At 40.7% G+C, this 24,037-nt stretch overlaps 1 long non-coding RNA gene across 1 annotated transcript; it reads right to left on the bottom strand.

The window, feature by feature from the left end:
• Position 1: 1 nt before the first annotated feature.
• Positions 2-22,589, bottom strand: LOC120246451. Its single transcript, XR_005532053.1, has 3 exons — positions 22,294-22,589; positions 1,051-1,156; positions 2-364 (listed from the first exon to the last, which is right to left on the bottom strand). It is a non-coding gene; the product is annotated as an uncharacterized LOC120246451 (long non-coding RNA).
• Positions 22,590-24,037: the final 1,448 nt, after the last annotated feature.

Genomic DNA, 24,037 nt, shown 5'->3' with positions numbered 1-24,037 from the left:
GCCGCCCCGCCTCCCCGCTCACTCCCACTTCCTAGCACCCGTTCCCCCGGGGCCGGTCACGCCCACTTTCGAAATCACCCACACTCACTCGGAGGGTGCGGACGTGGCCGGGATCCAAGTGTCCGGGAGTGGAGAGGGAGCGCCCGCGGACCAGCGCGGGGCGCCTTGGACCCCGGAGCCCAAGGCCGTGGCGCACGTGTCCCACTTCCAGGCTTCACCTGGGTGGCGCCAGGTCTTCTGACCCTCAGCTAAAACTTCCAATTGAGCATTCGTCGCTCTCCCTCTCTTTTGGCTCAGCAACACTTGCTTGTCACCTGATTAACCGTGTGTCCTTTGACCAGAGAACTGTTTCCCAGGCGTATTACTTTCACCAGGAAAAAAAAAAAAAAACTGACCTGGGCGTTGGTTCACCTACAGCTAGACAGAGATCAACTCGCAAAAATTCCTTACCAATTTGTCATGAAAACAGTACTGGGCAGAGCCTTAACAGATCAGGGGCTCCAGTACCTGAAACTCAGGACACGAAACCTCCACACAAGTCCGGGATAGTGACTGTCCCTTGAATTTGGAGCCTTTGCCAAATTCCCCCTCGTATATTTATCTTTAGCTGTTGGGCAAAACTCCTTCAGTTTTCCCCTGATGCCTTACATTGATAAATAACCGTGACAAGCACCCTGCACTTAGGGCTTACTCTAAGCCCTAAGAGGTGCTTTACTCGTATTCTCTTCTCTTCATTCCCACAACTCTGCCAAGTGCGCATTATGCCCCATTTACACATGAGGGCCCAGTGTCAAATTGGGATGTGAAGACAGTCACACAAATCCTGAGCAAATGGCAGCCTGTCTCTGCTGAAACATAACTTCCTCAAAGAAGCTATGCCTGAACCTCCAGGCAGCTGAAAGTCCCCATGGCACGCTCTCGCTGCACCCCGAATGGGCTAGAAGTTACCACATTCGCTAGTATTGTGACTATTGCTCCCATATTGGGCATCTGCTAGATTGTAGACTCCATGAAAGCAGAGATGGCATTTGTCTTGTCCATTGCACTTACTAAACTCATGGCTTTGTGCTTGGCACTTAGTAGGCATCCAATAAATATTTGTGGAGTTAACAAATCACACCAAAATGCTTAGAATTTTCTACTGAGATTGGACCACCTATAAAGCAATAAATGAAAATGGATTAGGGGCACCTGGATGGCTCAGTCGGTAGAGGACACAACTCTTGATCTCAAGGTTATGAGTTCAAGCCCCATGTTGGGTGAAAAGCTTACTTAAAAACATAGGTAAATAAAAATGGATTCTTTTAAAACATATCTAATTTACATAGATCTGTCTATTCTTAGGCAACTTAAAAGTTAACTATACAGTTAGTTGGGGAACCTGACAGTTTGAAGATTGTGTGTGTGTATCAGTTACTATTTTGCAACCTGAGTGAAATTTATATCCTGCAACTATACATAAGAAAAAAATTCATTCATAAGGCAAGTTACCAGGACATCACATGGTGGTAGACATGCAAGCAGAAAAGCAGATGCCTAGGCTCTTTCTCTGCCTTTGCCACGACTTCGATCCCCCATACCAACTCAAAGGGCAAAAGTCACAACAATTTCTTTGGACTATTTGGGTGCTTTGAAAAGTGGATCATTGCTAGTTTTCTAAACAGTGAGTCCTCGTGACATCCTGAGATGTGGGCCAGTGCAGTTGATATGCAAGTTACTCATATAGAAACTGGGAAGACATAAATGAGGAAGCAAAGAAGAGCAACTTGCACATGCAGTGGTCTGTGTTTGAGATTAGATTGAGTTTCTGGCTCCTGGATATAAGTTGGTTTGATCCATATGCCAGAGAAGAGGACTTTATGAGCACATAGGAAGGGGGAATATACAGCAATATTAACAGAAATTATCATTTCAGAGACACTTTGTAATTGGACACTTTACATTTTTATGGCAAGTTCCAGCTTACATTCATCCTAGTTAGAGCCCTTCTACATGCATCCTAGCCCTGCATCTTGAAAGGTTGAGTCACTTTTTCAACCTCCCAGAGCCTCAATTTCCTTATCAGTAAAGTGAGAATAATAGTACAAATTTCACAATGCTTATTTTGAGAATTTACTCAGTATATGTAACACATCTAGCTCTGTATACAGTATGAAGTAAGTATTCAACAGATATGTTTTTTTATTATTATTACTTCATTTAATCTTAACAATACATTGTGAAGTGGATTTAGACCCACGTTTCTGATTCCAAGTCCAGAGTTTTTCTACTATGTCACACAGATTTGGTGACTCACAAATTATGTGATGATAATGACTTAGAAATAAAAATCTTTTGGCACAAAAACAGACACTCAGGTCAATGGAACAGAATAGAGAACCCAGAAATGGACCCACAAACATATGGCTAATTCATCTTTGACAAAGCAGGAAATAATATCCGGTGGAATAAAGACAGTCTCTAAAACAAGTGGTGCTGGGAAAACTGGACAGCGACATGCAGAAAAAAACGAACGCTTTCTACACTATACACAAAAATAAACTCCAAATGGATGAAAGACCTAAATGTAAGACAGGAAGCCATCAAAATCCTCATGGAGAAAACAGGAAAAACCTCTTTGACCTTGGCCGCGGCAACTTCTTACTCAACATGTCTCTGGACAGTGACTCTCTGGAGGCAACGGAAACAAAAGCAAAAATGAACTATTGAGACCTCATCAAAACAAAAAGCTTCTTTCTGCACAGTGAAGGAAACAATCAGCACAACTAAAAGGCAATCAATGGAATGGGAGAAGATATTTGCAAACGACATATCAGATAAATGGCTAGTATTCAAAAATCTATAAAGAACTTATCAATCTCAACATCCAAAAAACAAATAATCCAGTGAAGAAATGGGCAAAAGACATGAACAGACACTTCTCCAAAAAAGACATCCGGATGGCCAACCACCACATGAAAAAATGCTCAACATCACTCATCATCAGGGAAATACAAATCAAAACCACAATGAGATGCCACCTCACACCTGTCAGAATGGCTAACATTAACAACTCAGGCAACAACAGATGTTGGCAAGGATGTGGAGAAAGAAGATCTCTTTTGCACTGCTGGTGGGAATGCAAACTTGTGCAGCCACTCTGGAAAACAGTATGAAGGTTTCTCAAAATATTAAAAATAGAACTACCCTACAACCCAGCAATTGCACTACTCGGTATTTATCCAAGGGATACAGGTGTGCTGTTTCAGAGGGGTACATGCACCCCAATGTTTATATCAACACTATCGACAGTAGCCACAGTATGGAAAGAGCCCAAATGTCCATCTATGGATGAATGGATAAAGAGGATGTGATGTGTGTGTGTGTGTGTGTGTGTGTGTATGTGTGTGTGTATATATATATATATATATAATGAAGCATTACTTGGCAATCAAAAAGAATGAAATCGTGCCATTTGCAACAACATGGATGGAACTAGAGGGATCATGCTAAGTGAAATTAGCCAGAGAAAAACAAATATCATATGACTTCACTCATATGAGGACTTTAAGATACAGAACAGATGAACATAAGGGAAGGGAAACAAAAATAATATAAAAACAGGGAGGGGGACAAAACCTAAGAGACTCTTAAATATGGAGAACAAACAGAGGGTTACAGGAGGGGTTGTGGGGGTGGAGGATGGGCTAAATGGGTCAGAGGCATTAAGGAATCTACTCCTGAAATCATTTTTGTGCTACATGCTAACTTAGATATACATTTTTTAAAAAAATTAAATAAAAATACCAAAAAAAAAAAAAAGAAATAAAAATTTGCAAGGTCACCTGGGTGGATCAGCTGACTAAGCGTCTGACTTTGGCTCAGGTCATGATCTTACAGTTCATGGGTTCGAGCTGCACATCAGGCTCTGTGCTGACAGAACAGAGCCTGGAGCCTGCTTCAGATTCTGTGTCTCCCGCTTTCTCTGCCTGTCACTTGCTTCTGCTCTCTCTCTCTCAACAATAAATAAACATTTTAAAAATTAAATAAAAAATTAAAAAAAATAAAAATGAAATAAAAGCCTTAATATGAACTAGGACAGTTCATATGGATTATTTAATCATTATAAAGTGGTATCATTTCCATGTGGCCTTTCTCTACTGGCATTGGGTTTTGAGGGACTCACAGAGGTTTACCTGGTCAATAACTACAAATACTAATAAGACAATAGGCTGACTTCAGAGCACCTTCAGAGAAGAATAAACTTTTCACTTGCCTATCTAGAAAATTAAGATTTTTCTAATGTAGAAATCTCTTACTGGGGCAATTTCTGAAGCATTTTTTGTTCCCTCTAGGCTGTGTAAGTAGTTCATGTAAACTATATTGTTTTGAGTTATTGGGTTGGAGTTACTTTAAGGTTTGGTTTAAATTCTCTGGTTATCGAACTATACTCTGAAACAAGGAGAAATCAAAACAAATGTGCGATAGGGGCTGGAAAGAAGGACGTTAATATGTATTCAGTGCACTCTGTTCTTCAAGGTGCTTTCACATATTTCTCTATTCATCTAGTCATTCAAATATCTGTTGGGTGCCACCTTGTGACAAGCATTCAGCTAAACAGCAGTAAGATTACATTCTCTTCTTTAAGTTAATGTCCATACGTACACCCTCTAAATACATATTTCTCTGTGTCTGTAGGAAAATGGTTAATTGGAGCCAGTAAGTAAGCCAGAGGGTTCCAGAGAAAGTAGGAAATGTCCCTAGAATAAGAACTCCTAAGTTCCAGCGGTCTCACACACACACACACACACACACACACACACACACACACACACACTAACCAGGTGGGTTATTATGGTGTAGGCTGAAGGATTATTCAAAAGTCCCCAGAGGAGGGCTGAATGCCCAATTCTGATCACCTGTCTCTGGGATGATGAAGGCCCTGAAGACCCTATTAATTATACTCATGCCAAAAAGGCACACTAATGTGAATTAAGCTAGATGTTATTTGTTGTTACACCCAGGCTCGGGAAACGGTGTAAGCAGCATATACGTGGGACAGAGAAGGGAGAGCTCTAAGAAATCCATTGGAAATAGGGAAGTGGTTGGGGTGGGGAGATAGGGAGGAGATGCCTCATCCTAATATTATATGTAGGCAAGACTCTCTATTCTGTTCTTGACTTTTGACCAGGCATCCAAGTGCTATGCTACTGGGTATTTACCCAAAGAATATAAAACCACTAGTGCAATAGGATATATGCACCCTTATGTTTATTGCAGCATCATTTAAATTAACCAAATTATAAGAGTAGCCCAAGTGTCCATTGATAGTTGAATGGATAAAGGAGATATGGTGTATATACATATAACGGAATTATCATTCAGCCATAAAAAAGAATGAAATCTTGCCATTTGCAACAAGAAGAGTGGAGTTAGAGACTATAATGCTAAGAGAAATAAGTCAGTTGGAGAAAGACAAATCCATATGATTTCATTAATACGTGAAATTTAAGAAACAAAACAAATGAACAAAGATTTAAAAAAGACACACACACACACACACACACACACACACACACACACACACACACCAAGAACAGACTCTTAATTATTGAGATTAAACTGATGGTTACCAGAGGGGAGGTGGGTGGGCGGATGGGTGAAATAGATGATGGGGATTAGGAGTACACTTATCATGAAGATCCTTGAGTAATGATGTACAAAATTGTTGAATCACTATATTGTATACCCAAAACTGATATAGTACTGTATGTTAACTATACTGCAATTAAATTTTTAAAACTTAAAAAACAGAAATAAAGAAGTGCTACGAAGTGAGCTGAAAGTATTTCCTGCTTTGTTGGCTCCAGTTAATCAGGAAGATGGAGTGTGTAAAAAATAGTCCTTGCAGTGGAAACTATTTAGTGGGAGTGACTGAGGCCTTATAAGGGCTACTGTTTGCATCCAGCAGAAGTGTGTGTTGATTGGTCAATGAGTTGGGCAGACAATTGCTTCTACAACTTTTATTGAATAGTTGGTTCAGGCATGATTGTGCAATTATTTGGATATTGCATTAGACTTTGTCATTAGTTAATAAAATGAAAAGAAAATGGAAAATACTATGAATGAGAAACATGGCCTCATTAAGTTCCTTCTTTGCAACAGGTGGGAAATCATTATGAAGATTACGGACAAGTCTCTATCCTTGATCTGATGTTCTTCGGTTGTAAGCAGACCAAATGTGCATTTACTTCTGAAGGAAAAACTCATATTAAAGAACTTACTCAAAAATGCTAGAGGGGCACCTGGGTGGCTCAGTCAGTTAAGCGTCTGACTTCAGCTGAGGTCATGATCTCATGGTTTGTGAGTTCAAGCCCCATATCAGGCTCTGTGCTGAGAGCTCCGAGTCTGGAACCTGCTTCAGCTTCTGTCTCTCTCTCCCTCTGCCCCTCCACCACTTGCACTCTGTCTCTCAAAAATGAATAAACATCAAAAAAAAATTTTTTAATGCTAGAAATAGCCTTATTATAATTCCAGCTTAGACAAATAAACTTTATTTAAAAATTTATGAGGCAATTGGGGAAACATGGACTGGATAGTTATTGACATCAAACAGGTTATTGTTAATTTTCTTAAGTCAAGATAATGACGTTGTGGCTATTTTTCAAGATTCCTTATCTTTTAGAGAGCTAGGCTGAAGTGTTTGTGAGTACACTGATATGGTGTTTGGGATTTGCTTCAACATGAGCTCAGCAGGAGGAGGGAGGAGGGTACGGGTTTGGGTGAAATAAGAATGACAGTGAGCAAACAGTTATCGCAGCAGAGCGATAGGTATGTGATGCGTGTGGCATCTCTGTTACCTGTGCATTAGGAAGAAGTCTGTGTTGTCTTCTCCCAAAGTGGAAGTGGCTTTGTTTTATTTCTATTTATGAAGTGAATTTGTGTTCTTTTTAAAAAATCACTATATCTAGAAGCAACTCAAATGTCCATCAATGGGTGAATATAATATAAACAAATGTCATATATACTTACAATGGACTATTACGGAGTCTTAAAAAGGAAGGAAATCCTGTCACATGCTACAGCATACATGAGCCTTGCAAGATAAGTGAAATAAGCCATATGATTCCACTTACATAAGTTCCTACATTAGTCAAATTCATAGGGACAGGAGGTAAAATGGCAGTTGCCAGGGGCTGGGGTAGGTGGGAAATTGGGAGTTGTTTAATGGGTACAGAGTTTCAGTCTTGCATGATGAAAAAGTTCTGGAAATCTGGTTCACAACAATACGAATAGCCTTACCACGACTGAACTGTACACTTGAAGATGGTTGAAATGGTGAATTTTATGTGATTTTTTTACTACGATAAAAAAAATTTTAGCTAGTACTTTTAGAAAAGGAATAAAGCAGAAAATAAATATCTCCCTAATCTTGTGGCCTAGAAATAATTAGCATTAACTGATATGTACCCTTCCACACACTTTTCCTGTGGATATACACACACATACACATACACACATGCGCACACACACACACAATCTTAATTAAGTATGGGATCATACCCACTTAACAATAAAGAAGATCTCTTTTCGGGGCGCCTGGGTGGCTTAGTCGGTTAAGCGTCCGACTTTCGCTTAGGTCATGATCCCGTGGTTCATGGGTTCGAGCCCCGCGTCGGGCTCTGTGCTGACTGCCAGCTCAGAGCCTGGAGCCTGTTTCAGTCTGTGACTCCCTCTCTCTCTGACCCTCCCCTGCTCACGCTGTCTCTCTCTCTCTCTCTCCTAGAAATAAATAAAAAAAAAAAAAAGAAGATATCTTTTCATTCTCTAAACACGTTTTCACGCTCTGATTCAATGGTTGCAGAGTTTTCCACAAAATTAGATGTGTGGCAGAATAAAACTTTGGCAGTTCTCCCCAAATCTTTGGTCTCAGGACTCCTTTATGGTATTAAAAGTTATTGAGATCCCAAAGAATTTTTTGTAGGTTATATCTGTGGTGTTTCATGTACTAGATATTAAAACTGATCAATTAAAAAGACTTATTTATTAATTAATTTAAAAATAACTATAAGAAACACATTTCACATTAATATAAATAACATTTTTAGGATAAATAGCTATCTTTTCTAAAACAAGAATATTAGTGTGAAGAGTGGCATTGTTTTACACTTCTGCAAATTTCTTATCTAGCTTAGTAGAAGACAGCTAGATTCTCATATGAACCACTGTGTCAGTCTGTTATGGCATTATGTATGCAGCTTCTAGAAAACTGCACTGTACTCTTATGAGAGAATGAAAATGAAAAGATCAAATAACATTTTGATATTATGGAAATAGTTTTAACCTTCAGGAGTGTCTGGGACCTTTCATGAACTGTGGATCACATTTTAAGAACCATTGTTTTACTTATTTATTTTTTATGTAAAAAATTTTTTTAATGTATTATTTATTTTTTGAGGGAGCGAGAGCACATGAGCAGGGGAGGAACAGAGAGAGAGGGAGACACAGAATCCGAAGCAGGCTCCAGGCTCTGAGCTAGCTGCCAGCAGAGTCCTACGTGGGGCTCGAACCCACGAACGGTGAGATATTGACCTGAGCCAAAGCCTGACGCTCAAACGACTGAGCCACTCAGGCACCCCAAGAACCATTGTTTTATAGATATTACTCTATATCTTTAATTTTTTTTAATTTCAGAATTATTAAGGTATGGTGACAAAATTGTAAGATATTTATGATTATACTATGTAGTTTTTTGATATATGTATACATTGTGAAAAAATTCCTCCAACTAGTTAATTAACACATCCTTCACTGTACATATTTACTTCTGTGTGTGTTTGTAGGGAGGGAACATTTAAGGTCTACTTTCTAAGCAAATTTCAATTATACAATATAGTATTATTGACTATAGTCACCATGTTTCACATCAGATCCTCAGACCTTATTCGTCTTATAACTGAAAATTTGCAACCTTTTACCAACCTCTCCTTGTTCTTTTTTTTTTTTTTCTTTCTAGCCTTCCTTTTGGAACAAGTAGCCAGCCAGGCTCTTTGTAGGGGGTGGGGGGTGGGGGTGGAAAGGCAGGTGAAAGGAAGAAAAGCTTTCATTTCCAAAAGTCTAAACTTAAATCCTTGAAGGAGATTGTATGAGGGGCATCAGAGGTGAGATTTCACAATAGTTGCAGTCTCCTGACCTTGTATGCATCTTGACACACATAGACAACTGAAGCATTTGCAGGGCATTCTGGGAAAAGCTAGTGCCTTGGAGGAAATCTATATATATACTTGGTTAAAACTGCATTCCACTTTGGATGTTATATAATTATGGTAAGAAAAAATAAGTACAGAGCGTATGTTTGATAAATATCTGATTTATATACAACTTCCAAATATTATTTCTTCCATTTTTTTAAAAAAAGACTGGAGTTTGATTTCATGGATAAAACTTTTTAATATCCACCATTGTGTTTCAAATGGCTTATCCTCATCTTGATTAAAAATTTTAAATGTTAATCCCTTCAGATTCTTTTAAAAATTTTTTTAATGTTTATTTATTTGTTTATTTATTTTTTTGAGAGATGGAGACAGAGTGCAAGCTGGGAGGGAGGGGGGTGGGCAGAGAGAGAAGGACTCACAGAATCCAAAGCAGGCTCCAGGCTCTGAGCTGTCAGCACAGACTTGAACTCATGAAGCATGAGATCATGAGCTGAGCTGAAGTCAGATGCTTAACCGACTGAGCCACCCAGGCGCCCCAATTCAAATTCTTTTTTTCAACTGAGTATAATTGACACACAATATTACACTGGTTTCAGGCGTACAACGTGGTTATCCGACAAGTCTATGTGTTATGTTGTGCTTACCACAGTGTGGCTACCACCTGTCAGTATACAACGCTATTACAGCACCACTGACTCTATTCCCCAAGATGAACCTTTTATCCCCGTGACTTATTCATTCCATAACTGGAAGCCTGTACCTCCCACTCCCCTTCACCTATTTTGCCCATCTCTCCACCTCCAAATTCTTCATAAAATTTTGCTCACATAAGTAGATTATAAGCAATTTTCATTTTTTTAAAAACAGTGGTAATTATATGTAAAGAATCTCACAGCAATTTTTTTTTTTGTGGCAAAGATAATGTTGGAATTTCCTGATAAAGTGAGTGGACTTTTAGATATAATGAACTGTTTCACAGGAAGTGCTTCAAAAGAATGATGAAGCTGCAATTGGCAGAAAGCGCTTGCAGATGACCAGGGAGCAGATGGACCATCGAAACTTCCCGCTGACATCAGGGTGGGCAGATGCCTGGAGGACCAGGGCTGCCCCTCCCTTGCCTGCTCCCTACATGCACAGCACCTTGGCATTGCCTACAAGCACCCTAGCATTCAGATACAACCCTATGGAAGAGGGAAAAATCCTAATTGATTGAGATTGCATCTACCCCTCCTATGCGATATGCTCAAAACCAAAATTGTTACAGAAAATGTTTTAAAGTTTTATATTTAGTGCACACCTCAGTTTGTGCTCTGAGATTCATTTCTGCACAAGTGTTTATTTAGTTTGTTTCCAAATGTTTTGTCATGATAAACAGCATTTTGGGAAACTTCTTTTCCATTTAGCTGGGAAAAAATCAGCTAAATTATGATTATTTCCTTAAATTAAGTTGCTGAAACAGATTTGCTGGATCAAAGGTTTGTGGCATCTATCATCTATCTATCTGTCACCTATCATCTATTTACGTCTTGCTTTTTTAAATGTTTATTTATTTTTGAGAGAGACAGAGCATGGGTTGGGGAGGGGTAGAGACAGAAGGGAGACACAGAATCTGAAACAGGCTCCAGGCTCTGAGCTGTCAGTGCAGAGCCCTATGTGGGGCTCGACCTCCAGAACACTGAGATCATGACCCGAGCCTAAGTCGGGTGCTCAACAGACTGAGCCACCCAGGAGCCCCTGCCTTTTTTTTTTAAAGGTCTTTGTTACATGTTGGTCGAATAATCTTAAACGTTAACTACTGGGGCACCTGGGTGGCTCAGTCATTTGAGCATTTGACTCTCGATTTTGGCTCAGGTTATGATCTCAGGGTCATGGGGTAGAGCCCTGAATTGGGCTCCTTGCTGAGCATGGAGTCTACTTAAGTTCTCTCTCTCTTTCCCTTTGCTCCCTCCCCCATGCACACTCTCTCTCTTAAAAAAATAAAAAGTTGTTAACTGCTTAAAAAAAATTAAAATGTAAGGGACGCCTGGATGGCTCAGTTGGTTGAGTGGCCAACTCTTGATTTTGGCTCAGGTCATGATTCCAGGGTTGTGGAATTGAGCCCTGAAATGGGCTCCTTGCTGAGCATGAAGTCTGCTTAAAATTCTCCCTCTGTCTCTTTCTCTCTCTCACTTTGCCTCTCTTACCGACTCGTGCTTTCTCTTTCTAAAAGAAAAAGAAAAAAAATTAATTTGCTAACTACTCATAACTTTTTCTATCATTTTATTATAAAATTTGCAGATACATAGAAAAGTTGAAAGAATCATAAACACCCATTAGCCACCACCTCAGTTCTGTAATTAACATTTTGCTGTTCTATCATATGTCTATCCAGCCAACCAACCCTCTTATTTTTTAATTGAGAAACAATTCTCATATCATAAATTCACCCTTCTAAAATGCACAATTTAGTGGTTTTTCTTATATTCACATAATTGTGTGGCCATCACCACGAATTCCAGAACATTTTCATCACCCCATTAAGCAGTCACACTAAATCTCCATCTGTCTCTATGGGTTTGCCTATTTTGGAGATTTCATACAAAAGAAATCATACAATATGTGACCTTTTGTGTCTGGCTTTTTTCACTTAGCACAGCGTTTTCAAGGTTCATCTGGGTTGTAGCATGAATCAGTACTTCACTCCTTTTCACGGCTGAATAATATTCCATTGTATGGATATACCACAGCATTTGTCCTTTTATCAGTTGACGACATTTGCATGTTTCAACTTTTTAGCTATTATGTATAATGTTCCTATGAACACTTATGCAAATTTTTGTGTGCATAGATGTTTCAAATTCCTTTGTGTATATACCTTGGGAGTAGAATAACTGAGTCATACAATAACTCTATGTTTAACATTTTGAGGAAATGCCAAATTGTTTTCCACAGTGACTATAATATATTACATTCCCATTAGCAGTCTGTGAGAGTTCCAATGTTTCCCCATTTTTTCAAACACTTGTTATTTTCTGTCTTTTTGATTATAGTCTTATAGAAGTGAAATGATATTTTCTTGTGCTTTTGATTTGTATTTCCCTCATGACAAATCCTGCTGAACATCTTTTCATGTTCTTATTGGCCATTTGTATATTTTCTTTGGAGATATATCTATTTAAGTTCTTTGCCCATAATCTTTTTGTCTTTCTTTTTAATATTACAATGTAAATTGCAGATTGTATACTTTACTCTTAAAGAATTCAACATGCATTATAATCATTACCTACAGTTCAATATTTGTTTAAGGTTCTTTTTCTTTTTAGGTCAAATTTACAAACAGCAAGTTAAAAACAAGACAATAGGCCTCTAATGGAGTCACTTATATACTAAATCCCTTATCTCCAAATCTAGACTTAATTACAGTTTCAGCTATCCCAGAGATGGAATCTCAAACCAGTTAATTAGGAATCACATGATTGGCACAGGTAATCTGCCTGAGAGACCCCTGCTATCCTCTAAAGAAGAGTGACCTTGCAATAACTAACCCACTTTTTTTTTTTTTAACCTACTATAAATTCCTTGTTCCCACTCCTTCTGCCTATAAAAGTCTTTCATTTTGGGGGCACCTGGATGGTTCAGTTGGTTAAGCGTCCAACTCTTGATTTTGACCCAGGTCATGATCTTGCCGTTCATGGGTTTGAGCCCTGCCTGGGGCTCCACTCTGACATGTGAAGCCTGCTTGGCATTCTCTCTCTCCTCTCTGCCCTTCCCCTGGTTGCACCTTCTTTCTTTCTCAAAATAAATAAATAAACTTAAAAAAAAAAAAAAAAAAGGTCTTTAGGGCACCTGGGTGGCTCAGTTGGTGAAGTGTCTGACTTCAGCTCAGGTCATGATCTCACAGTTCATGGGTTCGAGCTCTGCATTGGGCTCTGGGCTGACAGCTCAGAGCCTGGAGCCTGCTTCGGATTCTGTGTCTTCCTCTCTCTTTGCCCCTCCCCTGGTCATGCTCTGTCTCCCTCTGTCTCTCAAAAATAAATAAAAAAAAAAAAAGTTTTTTATTTTGTAGTACAATTGGGGTCCTTTCTATCTGCTAGATTGGATGTTGCCCAATTCATGAATCATTGAATACAGCCAATCAGATCTTTAAAATGGACTCAATTGAATTTTATTTTCACAAATGCACAAATCCTAGGTGTAGCATTGGATGAGTTTTGACAAATCCATGACCCCAAACCTCTAACACTCCAGAAATTTCTTCAAAGCCTTTCTGGGCAAACTGTTCCCATCCTCAGAGGCAGTCACCTTTCTGCTTTTATTCATCTTATATGAGTTTGGCCTGCTCCAGAAGCACAAATACATAGTCTTGTGTAATGCTTCTCTCACTCAAAATACTATGTTTGAAACTAGGCTGTCGAATGTATCAGAGTTCATTCTTTTTTTTTTTTTTCCCTTCCCTAAGCAGTTTCCATTGTATGAATATATCCCAACTTGTTTATCCATTTTCCAACTGATGGGCATTTGAGGTTGTTGCCCATTTGGGGCTATGATGAATAAAGCTGCTAAGCACATACTTCTCTCAGTCTTGTTGTGGACATATATTTTCATTTCTTCAGGGTGAATAGTTAGGAGTGAAATTGGGTCATAGAATCGTGAATGAAATCGCCAGAAGTTCTTCTCAGTGATTGTACCATTTCACACTCCTATGGACAATGTATCAGGATTCTGGATACTTCTATGTCCCCACCAACATTGAGCATTGTCAGTTTGAAAAACTGTAGCCTCTATATGCCCGGACAGGACTGAGCATATCGTCCTATCTCACTGTGGCTTTTTAATTTTCATTTCTCTGATGACTAATGTTTTTTATGTGCTTATTTGCTATTTGAATAGCTTCCTTTGTGAAATGACTGTCCAAACTTTAGCTAATTGTATAACATTTTAACATATGTTGGGTTGTGTCCCCTTACAGATAGTAAAAATTAAAAAATGAATACATGGTACTATGAATTCCGAGTTTTAAATGTCTGAAGAGCCAGAGAAATGCAAAATGCATTGGCAAGATGGGCCCGCCTTGGTGGCATGTCAGAGTTCTGTGAATTAATGTTAAGAATTAGGGCCTGACAAAACTCACACCCGAGGACTGGACAGTGACCAGGGTTACATTAGAACTTTCACAGAATCTGGGGCACTTCTGCCTTTGTGAGAAAAAACATTAGAAATTGTATTCTACTATTGGTATAAAGATGACTAGAATCCAAGCTTGATTTAGTATTATATACTCACTATTATTGCATAAATATTTTTCTTCTGATTTTAAAAGAAATGCCAATTAAGGTATATTTGTGGGTACCCAAAAGTATGGTAGGCCCAGACACCATGCCACTCTCAAAAATGAATGTCCTTCCTGTTATTGACCACTTCTTCCGTGAATTATGGTAGAGAAAACTATAGTAATTATAAAAGGGAACTCACCCTAGGTCTGGGCTGTGAGAAAAAAATACACACACACACACACACACGCACACACACACACACACACACACTGGCCTGGAGGTCTGTAGTTCAGACTCAATGTCCAAGCTGAATGAATCTTCTGGTGGTTCTGCTAAGAAGGCAATTGCCTAAAGGGTGGGACAATGTAATCTCTTCCTTGGTGGGGGAAGCATCGGTATCAGAAAGCACCATGTATAGGAATGTTTAGGAAAGTCACACCTACACATGAATATTTGGGGATGAAAAACTATACGTATTTGATATTAAGGGCTTAAGTGATTTGGGCCTATTGGAGTAATATTTTTAGCTTTGTAATTCCCAACTAAACGTATCATCCAGCAACTGATTTAGCTCATGATTTTAATTTCAGATGTTATACGTTTAATCTATTAGATTTTAACTGGACTAAGAACATAAGAAGGTTTGTTGGTTTAAGTAGTACTTGAAAGAAAAATCAACTATCTTTAATGTATCAGTATAGTTGGAAATACTTAAGGGAATCTACTCACTTTAAAGATCCTTCTTTAAGGTGAGGGTTAAAATTGTCTAGATTTATCAAGAGAATTACGAACTTTTTAAAACTGTGACTTCTTAAAAGCTTAAGAAATCGATTTTGAATAATCTGAATACTAATTTTTAAAATGAAAATAACTCTCTGTGCACAAAAACCACCCATGAGGACACTTAAAATATGGCACCGATGATGTATATTGTGCCAATGAAGGAAACTTGTTTAGGTAAGTGGTGAGGACAGGCTGAGTAAAGCAGGGATCCCAGTGAACGTGTGCAAATAGGAGCCTGCTCCTCTTACCCAGGCCTCATATGTGACACTTTTGGCCCTTAGCCCCAAGCTCAAACATGTATCCCTGAAGTCATATGGCCTATGCCCTAGATACTCACACCCCAATGTCAAGGCCCATGTCAATCAATTTGCTATGGTCACCTTCCTACAAAATACATTTTAAATCTTTCTATCAGTACCTGGTCTCTTAAATATGGCTTCCTTCTTGGCCCAGGCTCTCTACTTCTGCATTATTTATCTGGCTATTTATTCCACTCAAGTTCTTCTTTTTACTCCCTGGGTGCAAATTAGAGCTTTTGGAAGCAATCTCAAAGTTTTGAGTCACTAGGGTCCTATTTACCCTCATTTAACAGAATAATAATTCCTTAAATGATGCCCTAGTGGCCTGAATAAATAGATGCCCCCTTCAAATTGCCTAATTTGCATCCTGAGCATGAGTTAGCCACCCAGCAGCATCTAGAATTCTATTTTTATTTATCTCATTAGTTAACTTTCTAGTTACTTCGAGAACTATTCTCAGAGTAGCCATATCATGTTGCTTGGATAAGGGAACTAACTAAAACCACTGAGCCAATGTGGGTTATTTTAAGTTGCTATATGAGGTCTAATGCATATGTATAACATATGCATATTCATATGCAAAAAGCATCCTTCTTTAAATGTGGTGGTCATGATATTCCGATATGCAGGCACTTTCAGATATATTAATTTCACATTCAAGTTACCAAGTTTCTGTTCCCTGCGATATTGTCATGCGCACACTACTTTTCATGCCTCTGAGAACTGCTCCTCCCACCTGTCCACAGAGTTGATTCTGTGCAGCAAATTTGCACCATGTGATGGCCACTGTTGATTGACCAAGGATGGGAATGCAGTCTCAACTTGGTCATTCCTTTTTGGGAAATTTGGACAAAGACCCAGGAGTATGTCCTCTGGTATGCACGTGGGAGGCTGCGTGAACAGGGTTCAGAAGCTACTGCTGGGGGGCAGCCAGCCTGTACCCCATCCGTAGAGCCCAAGGAACTCATCTACAGAGAGGGAGAGGGAGAGAGAGAGAGAGTGAGAGAGAGAGAGAGAAGCAGATGTGTGGAGCAAAGTAAAGGTAGATAAGGTCAAGGCAGCAGGGGAAAGAGACAGAGCAGCTAATTGCTTATGGCTTCATGGTTCCCAATCCCATGTGACCCTGAGTGCACATCCTGTCCTTGGAATCTGTGAGGTGACCCTACATTTTATAATAAATTCTCCTGTTCCCCCTAGGTTACTTTGCTTGGGTTTTCTCTTACTTGTAGCCCAAAGAGTCTTGACTAAGAGATAAAGACCACTTATTATATAGTAGGTACAAAATCTGAATCATTTTTAAACGTTTATTTATTTCTTTTGGGAAAGAGAGAGAGAGAGAATGCGTGCAAGTGGAGGAAGGGCAGAAAGAGAGGGAGAGAGTCCCAAACAAGCTCCACGCTCATCTCCAAGCCCAATATGGGGCTCTGTCCCATGACCCTGGGATCATGACCTGAGCTGAAATCAGGAGTCGGACGCTTAATCCACAGAGCCACCCAGGCACCCCAGAATCTGAACTTTTTTTATTTTTATTTTTAAAATTTTTTTGTAATATTTTTATATATTTTTGAGAGAGAGAGAGACAGCATGAGCAGGGGAGGGTCAGAGAGAGAGGGAGACACAGAATCTGAAGACAGGCTCCAGGCTCCAAGCTGTCAGCACAGAGCCCGATGCGGGGCTTGAACCCACGAACTGTGAGATCATGACCTGAGTCGAAGCCAGATGCTCAACCGACTGAGTCACCCAGGCACCCCTGAAGTTTTTTTTTTTTTTAATTAACTTATTTAGGATAAGTATAATGCAATCTCTTTCTGCTGTGTTGTGGGTTTTTTTGTTTGTTTGTTTTGTTTTTGTTACATTTTTATTTTTAATTCCAGTATAGTTAACATGCAGTGTTGTATTAATTTCAGGTGTAAAATACAGTGATTCAACACTTCCATACATTACCGAGTGCTCATCACAAGTACACTCCTTAATCCCCATCACCTATTTCAGCCATCTCCCACACCTTCCTGTCTGGTAACCATCAGTTTGTTCTCTGTAGTTAAGAGTCTGTTTAAGAGTAGCGCAATTTTAAATGAAAGAAAGGCCATCATCTAAATGGTTTTACTAGGTTCTACTGTTGTTAGGATTTCCCTTCCTATCTTAAATTAAGTAAGTTCAACCTAAAATACTAGCATGAACATTGCATAAATATAAGCACATTGTCATTTTCCCTTGATTTCCTCAGAAACTTTCCCTCTCCAGTGGAGATTTGTGAATTCTGTAATTCAGCTTAGCTCAGATCCTTTAGCAGACATTTAATAAGCACAGAAGAAATTGTGCTGATATTGGGAACACAAGATGAATCAGATTGGTTTTTGCCTCTAGAGGCGTGCCCAACACATGAAGAGAGAATACCAACATATGTAAGTTCCCTTTCTCCCCTTTCTCTGCTGTTGGGGCTCTATGGGAAGATGGGGTATGGTCACGAATGTCTACACAAGCCACCTTCCGTGGGGACTGATCTAGCAGAAAAGCACTGAATTAAAAACCTCCTTAAAACACTGGGCTTTTCCAACACTAACACAGCTCTTTGAAGCCTTTTCCTAGGCCAGTTTTCCTGTTTATTTTCACAGCTCTGACTGGGGCCAAGGGAAATGGAGAAAGGGGCTCACAGGGTTCAGTTGTAGGAAACGGATGCCACCCCACGTATATTTTGCAGAAAGGGATTTTTAAAAAGGTAAGCATGTACTTACAAGACTGCTGCTGGAGCTCTAAGAGAGAGCTCTAGGCTGGACCTCTGGGATGGTCTTCAAAGACAGCTTGTAGAATGGCCTGTCCAGGGAATCAGAGGCTGAAGCGGGACTTGCTGATTTCAAGGACACGCTTCTCTAGCCATGGTCCAGGACTAACTGCCTCTGCACACCCATGAAAGCATCAGAACCCCACTACAGAAAACCCCAGAACAGTCCTTGCCAAAGGAAGACAGCCAGAGAGCAGGAAGATGGCCGGGGCCTCACTTCCACCTTCAAAATAATGATGGTAATAAAGCTGACACTTACTGATAACTGTGTACCAAGCTAAGCAATTTATAGGATTTAACTCACTTAGGCCTTGTAACAACCCTATGGAGTAAATGCTGTTATTATTTATCCCCGTTTTACAGGCAAGGAACTGGAGGTAAAGAGAGAGTAAGCATATTCGGGTCACACAAGTAGTAAGTAACAGTAGAGATGTGCATGCATCCAACTGGTGCAATTGATTTCCTGTTTGGATCCTTGCTGCAAGGAAGTGTGGGAAGCAGAGCATGACTTTTGTTTTTCCCACCGCTGCAGCTTTCGAGGGGGTCTGGAAGGCAGCAGCAGGGCTCTCCACCACATCCATCCCCACAAGGCAGCTGCAGACCCGGGGCTTACAACGCCAAAAATGCCACAGCAACAGTGATTCAGCACAAACAGATTCAATGCACTGAATCTGTCATCTGTTACCCAAAGATTAGCTCACCACAAAACCCTATCAAAGCGATACCGGCAGCTTCTAGATTGGATCTGACGCAACTCCTGCTTGAACAAGGCTTCGTGTAGTTGGTTGTCTGTGTTTATTTCATTCATACAAAGGTACTAACTAAAATTTAGTGTTTCAGGTTTACTCATTCTTGGCAAAATACCACGTGCTTTCCTTTAAAAACAAGCAAATCAACTCTGAGAAATGATCGCGAGCCTATTGGACATCAACGCCCCTTCATTTCTCAGAACCAAACTCAAATGTCACCTCTTTTGTGATGATTTCCTTCTAGCGTTGAGTGCTTTTGTGCATTAATGGTATTCTCTATGAGAATATAATGTCGGCATTAGTTTGCTCGGGCTGCTGTAAATGGACTTGGGTGACTTAAAAACAGAAACTTGTTTTCCCTCTCTTCTAGAGGCTGGGAGTCTGAGATCAAGGTGTTGACTGTGTTGGTTTTTATTGAGGCCTCTCTTTGTGGCTTATAGACAGCTGTGTCTTCAGGCGGCCTTCTCTCTGTGTTTCTCTGTCCTAATCTCCTCTTCTATTTATTTATTTATTTATTTATTTATTTTTAAATTTTTAAAAAAAATTTATTTCTGAGAGAGATAGAGAGAGACAGCATGAGCAGGGTAGAGGCAGAGAGAGGGAGACACAGAATCTGAAACAAGCTTCAGACTCTGAGCTGTTAGCACAGAGCCCAACTAGGGGCTCGAACCCACAAACCTGAGATCATGACCTGAGCCGAAGTTGGACCCTTAAGCGACTGAGCCATCCAGGCACCCCTACTGTCCTCTGCTAGCACCACCCATATTGGATTAGGGCTCACCCTAATGACCCCATTTTAACTTTATTACCTCTTGAAATTCCCTCTCTCCAAATACAGTCATATTCTGAGGTACTGGGAGTTAGGGCTTCAGCGGATGAATCTAGGGGGATGCAACACAGCCCATAACAACATCCTTTGCCAGAGCACCTAGCTGGCTCAGTCGGAGGAGCATGCAATTCTTGATCTTGGGGTTTTGAGTTCAAGTCCCATGTTGGGTAGAGAGATGACTTAAAAATAAAATCATTTAAAAACAAACAAACAACAAAAAACCAATGTTCTTTGCCAATTAAACTATTGTCCTCTCAGCATTTTTCATACCAAATACATTTTTTCCAAATCTAATTTTATTTTTAAATACAGGAGTTAAAATGTTTTATGTAGTCAAACATGCTCATCTTTCCTTCAATTCTTCAATTATAGTTTCTTAATTTGTTGTTCTATTTATTTATGTAACTAAAGTCTCGAGCTTATTTTGGTATTATTCAAGCGAGAGCCTAAATCATTTTTATTTCACTAAATTTTTTTTTTTACAAATAGTTTATTGTCAAATTAGTTTCCACATAACACTCAGTGCTCATCCCCAAAGTGCCCTCCTCCATGCCCATCCCCCCTCCCCCCCACATCCATCAGTCCTCAGTTTTTGTCAGCATTCAAGAGTCTCTCATGGTTTGCCTCTCTCCCTTTCCCCCACCATTTCCGCCCTTCTTCTCCCCCTTGGTCCTCCGTCAAGTTCCTCCTAATCCTCCTATACGTGCAAACATATGGTATTTGTCCTTCTCTGCCTGACTTATTTCGCTCAGCATAACACCCTCAAGGTCCATCCATGTTGCTACACATGGCCAGATTTCATTGTTTCTCATTGCCATGTAGTATTCCATGGTATAGATAAACCACATCTTCTTGATCCATTCGTCTGTTGATGGACACTTAGGCTCTTTCCATGTTTTAGCTATTGTGGAGAGTGCTGCTATGAACATTGGGGTACATGTGCTCCTATGCCTCAGCATTTCTGTATCCCTCGGGTAAATTCCTAGCAGTGCTATTGCTGGGTCCTAGGGGAGTTCTATTGTTAGTTTCCCGAGGAACCTCCACACTGTTTTCCAGAGAGGCTGTGCCAGTTTACATTCCCACCAACAGTGCAGGAGGGGGCCCGTTTCTCCACATCCTCGCCAGCATCTAGAGTTCTCTGATTTGCTCATTTTAGCCACTCTGACTGGCGTGAGGTGGTATCTCACTGTGGTTTTGATTTGTATTTCCTTGATAAGGAGGGATGCTGAGCATCGTTTTATGTGTCTGTTGGCCATTATTTCACTAAATTTTTAAGTGATTATTCCAACATCACCTTTTGAACATGCCTTCCTTTTTGCATTTGATATGTAATGATGTCTTTTTTATAATGTCATAAAGTTATTCGTATGTAACTCTATTGCTTGGCATCCACGACCTACTTATAGGTTTAGACCAGCACCAGAAAGAATGGGAGAGTGTTCTTTCATGTTCCAGTTAGGGCATCCCTCAGCCTGTGAGGGGCAGCTGAGGATGGTCACTTGCAAATCTGCTTCCCTCCTTGCTCTGGTCTCCTCTGTTGTCCCCTGGGGTCCAGACTCCATTATGCTACATTCTCCGTGGTTGAGGCTTGTGAAATCATTTGCCCTTTGCATCGGAGGCAGGCAAAATAGATTTTTCTCTCCATTTCAGAAGGCAATGGGTCTTTACAGCCTTCAGAGATCTGATGGAGATGCAGGTTTGAAATAGCCATTCTGACAAGTAAAAGAGGAGACTAGTTGGTCAGAGAAATATAGTATGATTTCTGGGCAGGACTGAATCCTGTTTAAATTTGGTGGCCATCGGGACTCGGGATGGGGGGGTGCTCAGTCAGTGAAGCATCTGACTCTAGATTTTGGCTGAGGTCATGATCCCACAGTTCATGAGTTCGAGCCCCACATCTAGCCCCGCATCAGACTCTGTGCTGGCAGCGTGAAGCTTGCTTGAGATTCTCTCTCCGCCCCGCCCCCCGACTCTGCCCTTCTCCACCTCGCTCTCTCTCAAAGTAAACAAGTAAACTTAAAACAAAAATGAAATAAATGTGGTGACCATCAATTATGGTGAAAGCCAGCAGCTCCATTAGGTGCAGAACACTTCGGGAGGGACTAGGGAGATTTGAATTCCTTTGTATGGGAATCTTTGAAAACAAGAGCTGAGAGGCTGAGATCAGAGAGATGGAGAAAATGGGGCATTATCTGATTCTAAAAGGGATGAAAAGATTAGCCTGGGACAAGAGAGAACACTATCCCCTGAGGAGGAACGGAAAGGGATTGTGTGTGTGTGTGTGTGTGTGTGTGTGTGTGTGTAGAGGTATGTGCAGAAACGGAGTCCCTGCCTGACGTGTCACAGTGTCTTCCCTCTCCTTGGCCCAGGAGGTATGTGCCAGGATCCCTCCAGCTGATGCTTACCCGGGACTCTGAAACTGGAGCAAGTAGTTGTTCTTGGCAACTGCTGTGGTGTTCTATTGAGACGGCAGCGTGTCTGGTGTCGCAGTATCCTTCCCAACTGCCATGGCTGAAAGATGGTTTATGTACTTCCTTTTTTTGTTCCCTGCAGCTTCCTTCATTCCAGCTGGTTTTCCAAGTGTGGCCCTCAGGCCTCAGGCCAATGTTGTAAACCTGCATTATCCTTCTGTTAGACTTGCCAGTGTCAGGGGCGCCTGGGTGGCCCAGTCAGTTAAGCGTCCAACTTCGGCTCAGGTCATGATCTCATGGCTCGTGAGTTCAGCCCCGCGTTGTGCCTTGTGCTGACAGCTCAGAGCCTGGAGCTGCTTCGGATTCTGTGTGTGTCTCTCTCTGCCCCTCCCCTGCTCATACTGTGTCTCTCTGTCTCTCAAGAATAAGTAAGCATTAAAAGAAAGAAAGGAAGGAAGGAAGGAAGGAAGGAAGGAAGGAAGGAAGGAAGGAAGGAAGGAAGGAGGAAAATTGCAAGTGTCAGTTTCTGTCACTTACAATGAAGAACTCTGACTATTGCTTGGGGATAGGCTTTGGAACTTAAGCACAGGTTTTAATGTTGTTGTTGTTCTTTTTATTTATTTATTTATTTACTTTTACTTCTGAGAGAGAGAGAGAGAGACAGCGTGAGCAGGGGAGGATCAGAGAGAGAGGGAGACACAGGATCTAAAACAGGCTCCAGGCTCTGAGCTAGCTGTCAGCACAGAGCCTGATGTGGGGCTCGAACCCACGAACCATGAGATCATGACCTGAACTGAAGTTGGACACTTAACAGACTGAGCCCCCCAGGCGCCCCTTAAGCACAGGCTTTAGTCTTGTCCTTGGTACTAGCCCTGTGGCTTTGGACAAGGTACTTAAACATTCCAAGCCCCAATTCTCTCATTTTATGAAGTAAAAAGAAGAATATATGCCATATAGAGTTGTTGTTAGAATCAAATGAAATAGTAAGTGTCAACTATCCTCAATAAGACCAGCATTTTGGTAATCATGATAAAGAAGAGTTATTCTGTTTTTTAAAAGTTTATTTATTTTGAGACAGAGTGACAGCAAGTGTACAAGTGTGTGGCAGAGGGGCAGAGAAAGAGGGAGAGAGAGAATCCTAAGCAGGCTCCATGTTGTCAGCGCAGAGCCTGACACAGAGCTCGATCCCATGAACCATGAGATTATGATCTGAGCTGAAATCAAGAGTCAGACACTTAACTGACTGAGCCACCCAGATGCTCCAAGATGAGTTATTCTTTTACAGAGTGCTTTCACGTGTATAATCTCATATGGTGTTCACACAAGGCAGGACAAAGATCCCAATTTTACAGATTCAGAAACTAAGGTTCAGAGAGGCTAGGTGACACCCTTGACTCAGGGAGTAAATCAGGGATTTACATCTAGGTTTTCTGATTTGTGGCCCAGCTTTTCTAGAGCCCTGGCTGTGAGCGTGTAGATGGATACAGGAGTTTCATGGACACCTTTGGAGAAGGGTAATTTAGGGGCGGGCGTTTGGAACTTAGGACCAGAAAGCTGCATTTTTATCCTGTGATTATAGTGAAGAAGAGAAGGGGCACAGCCTGTGTATGCCAGCTCAGAGGAGAAACGGGAGCAAACAGAGGATATGGCTTGGTTCACAGAGAAGAGGATCAGTGTTTTCCCAGCACCTGAGAATAATAAGAGCAGAGGATGGAGTGACGGACTTCGGCCTTTCAAA

Source organism: Hyaena hyaena, unplaced genomic scaffold (assembly GCF_003009895.1).
Source record: "Hyaena hyaena isolate Hyena2069 unplaced genomic scaffold, ASM300989v1 scaffold_469, whole genome shotgun sequence".
Lineage (NCBI taxonomy): Eukaryota > Metazoa > Chordata > Mammalia > Carnivora > Hyaenidae > Hyaena > Hyaena hyaena.
The sequence above is the reverse complement of the archived record's forward strand: the minus strand, read 5'-3'. Positions and strand labels throughout refer to the sequence as shown.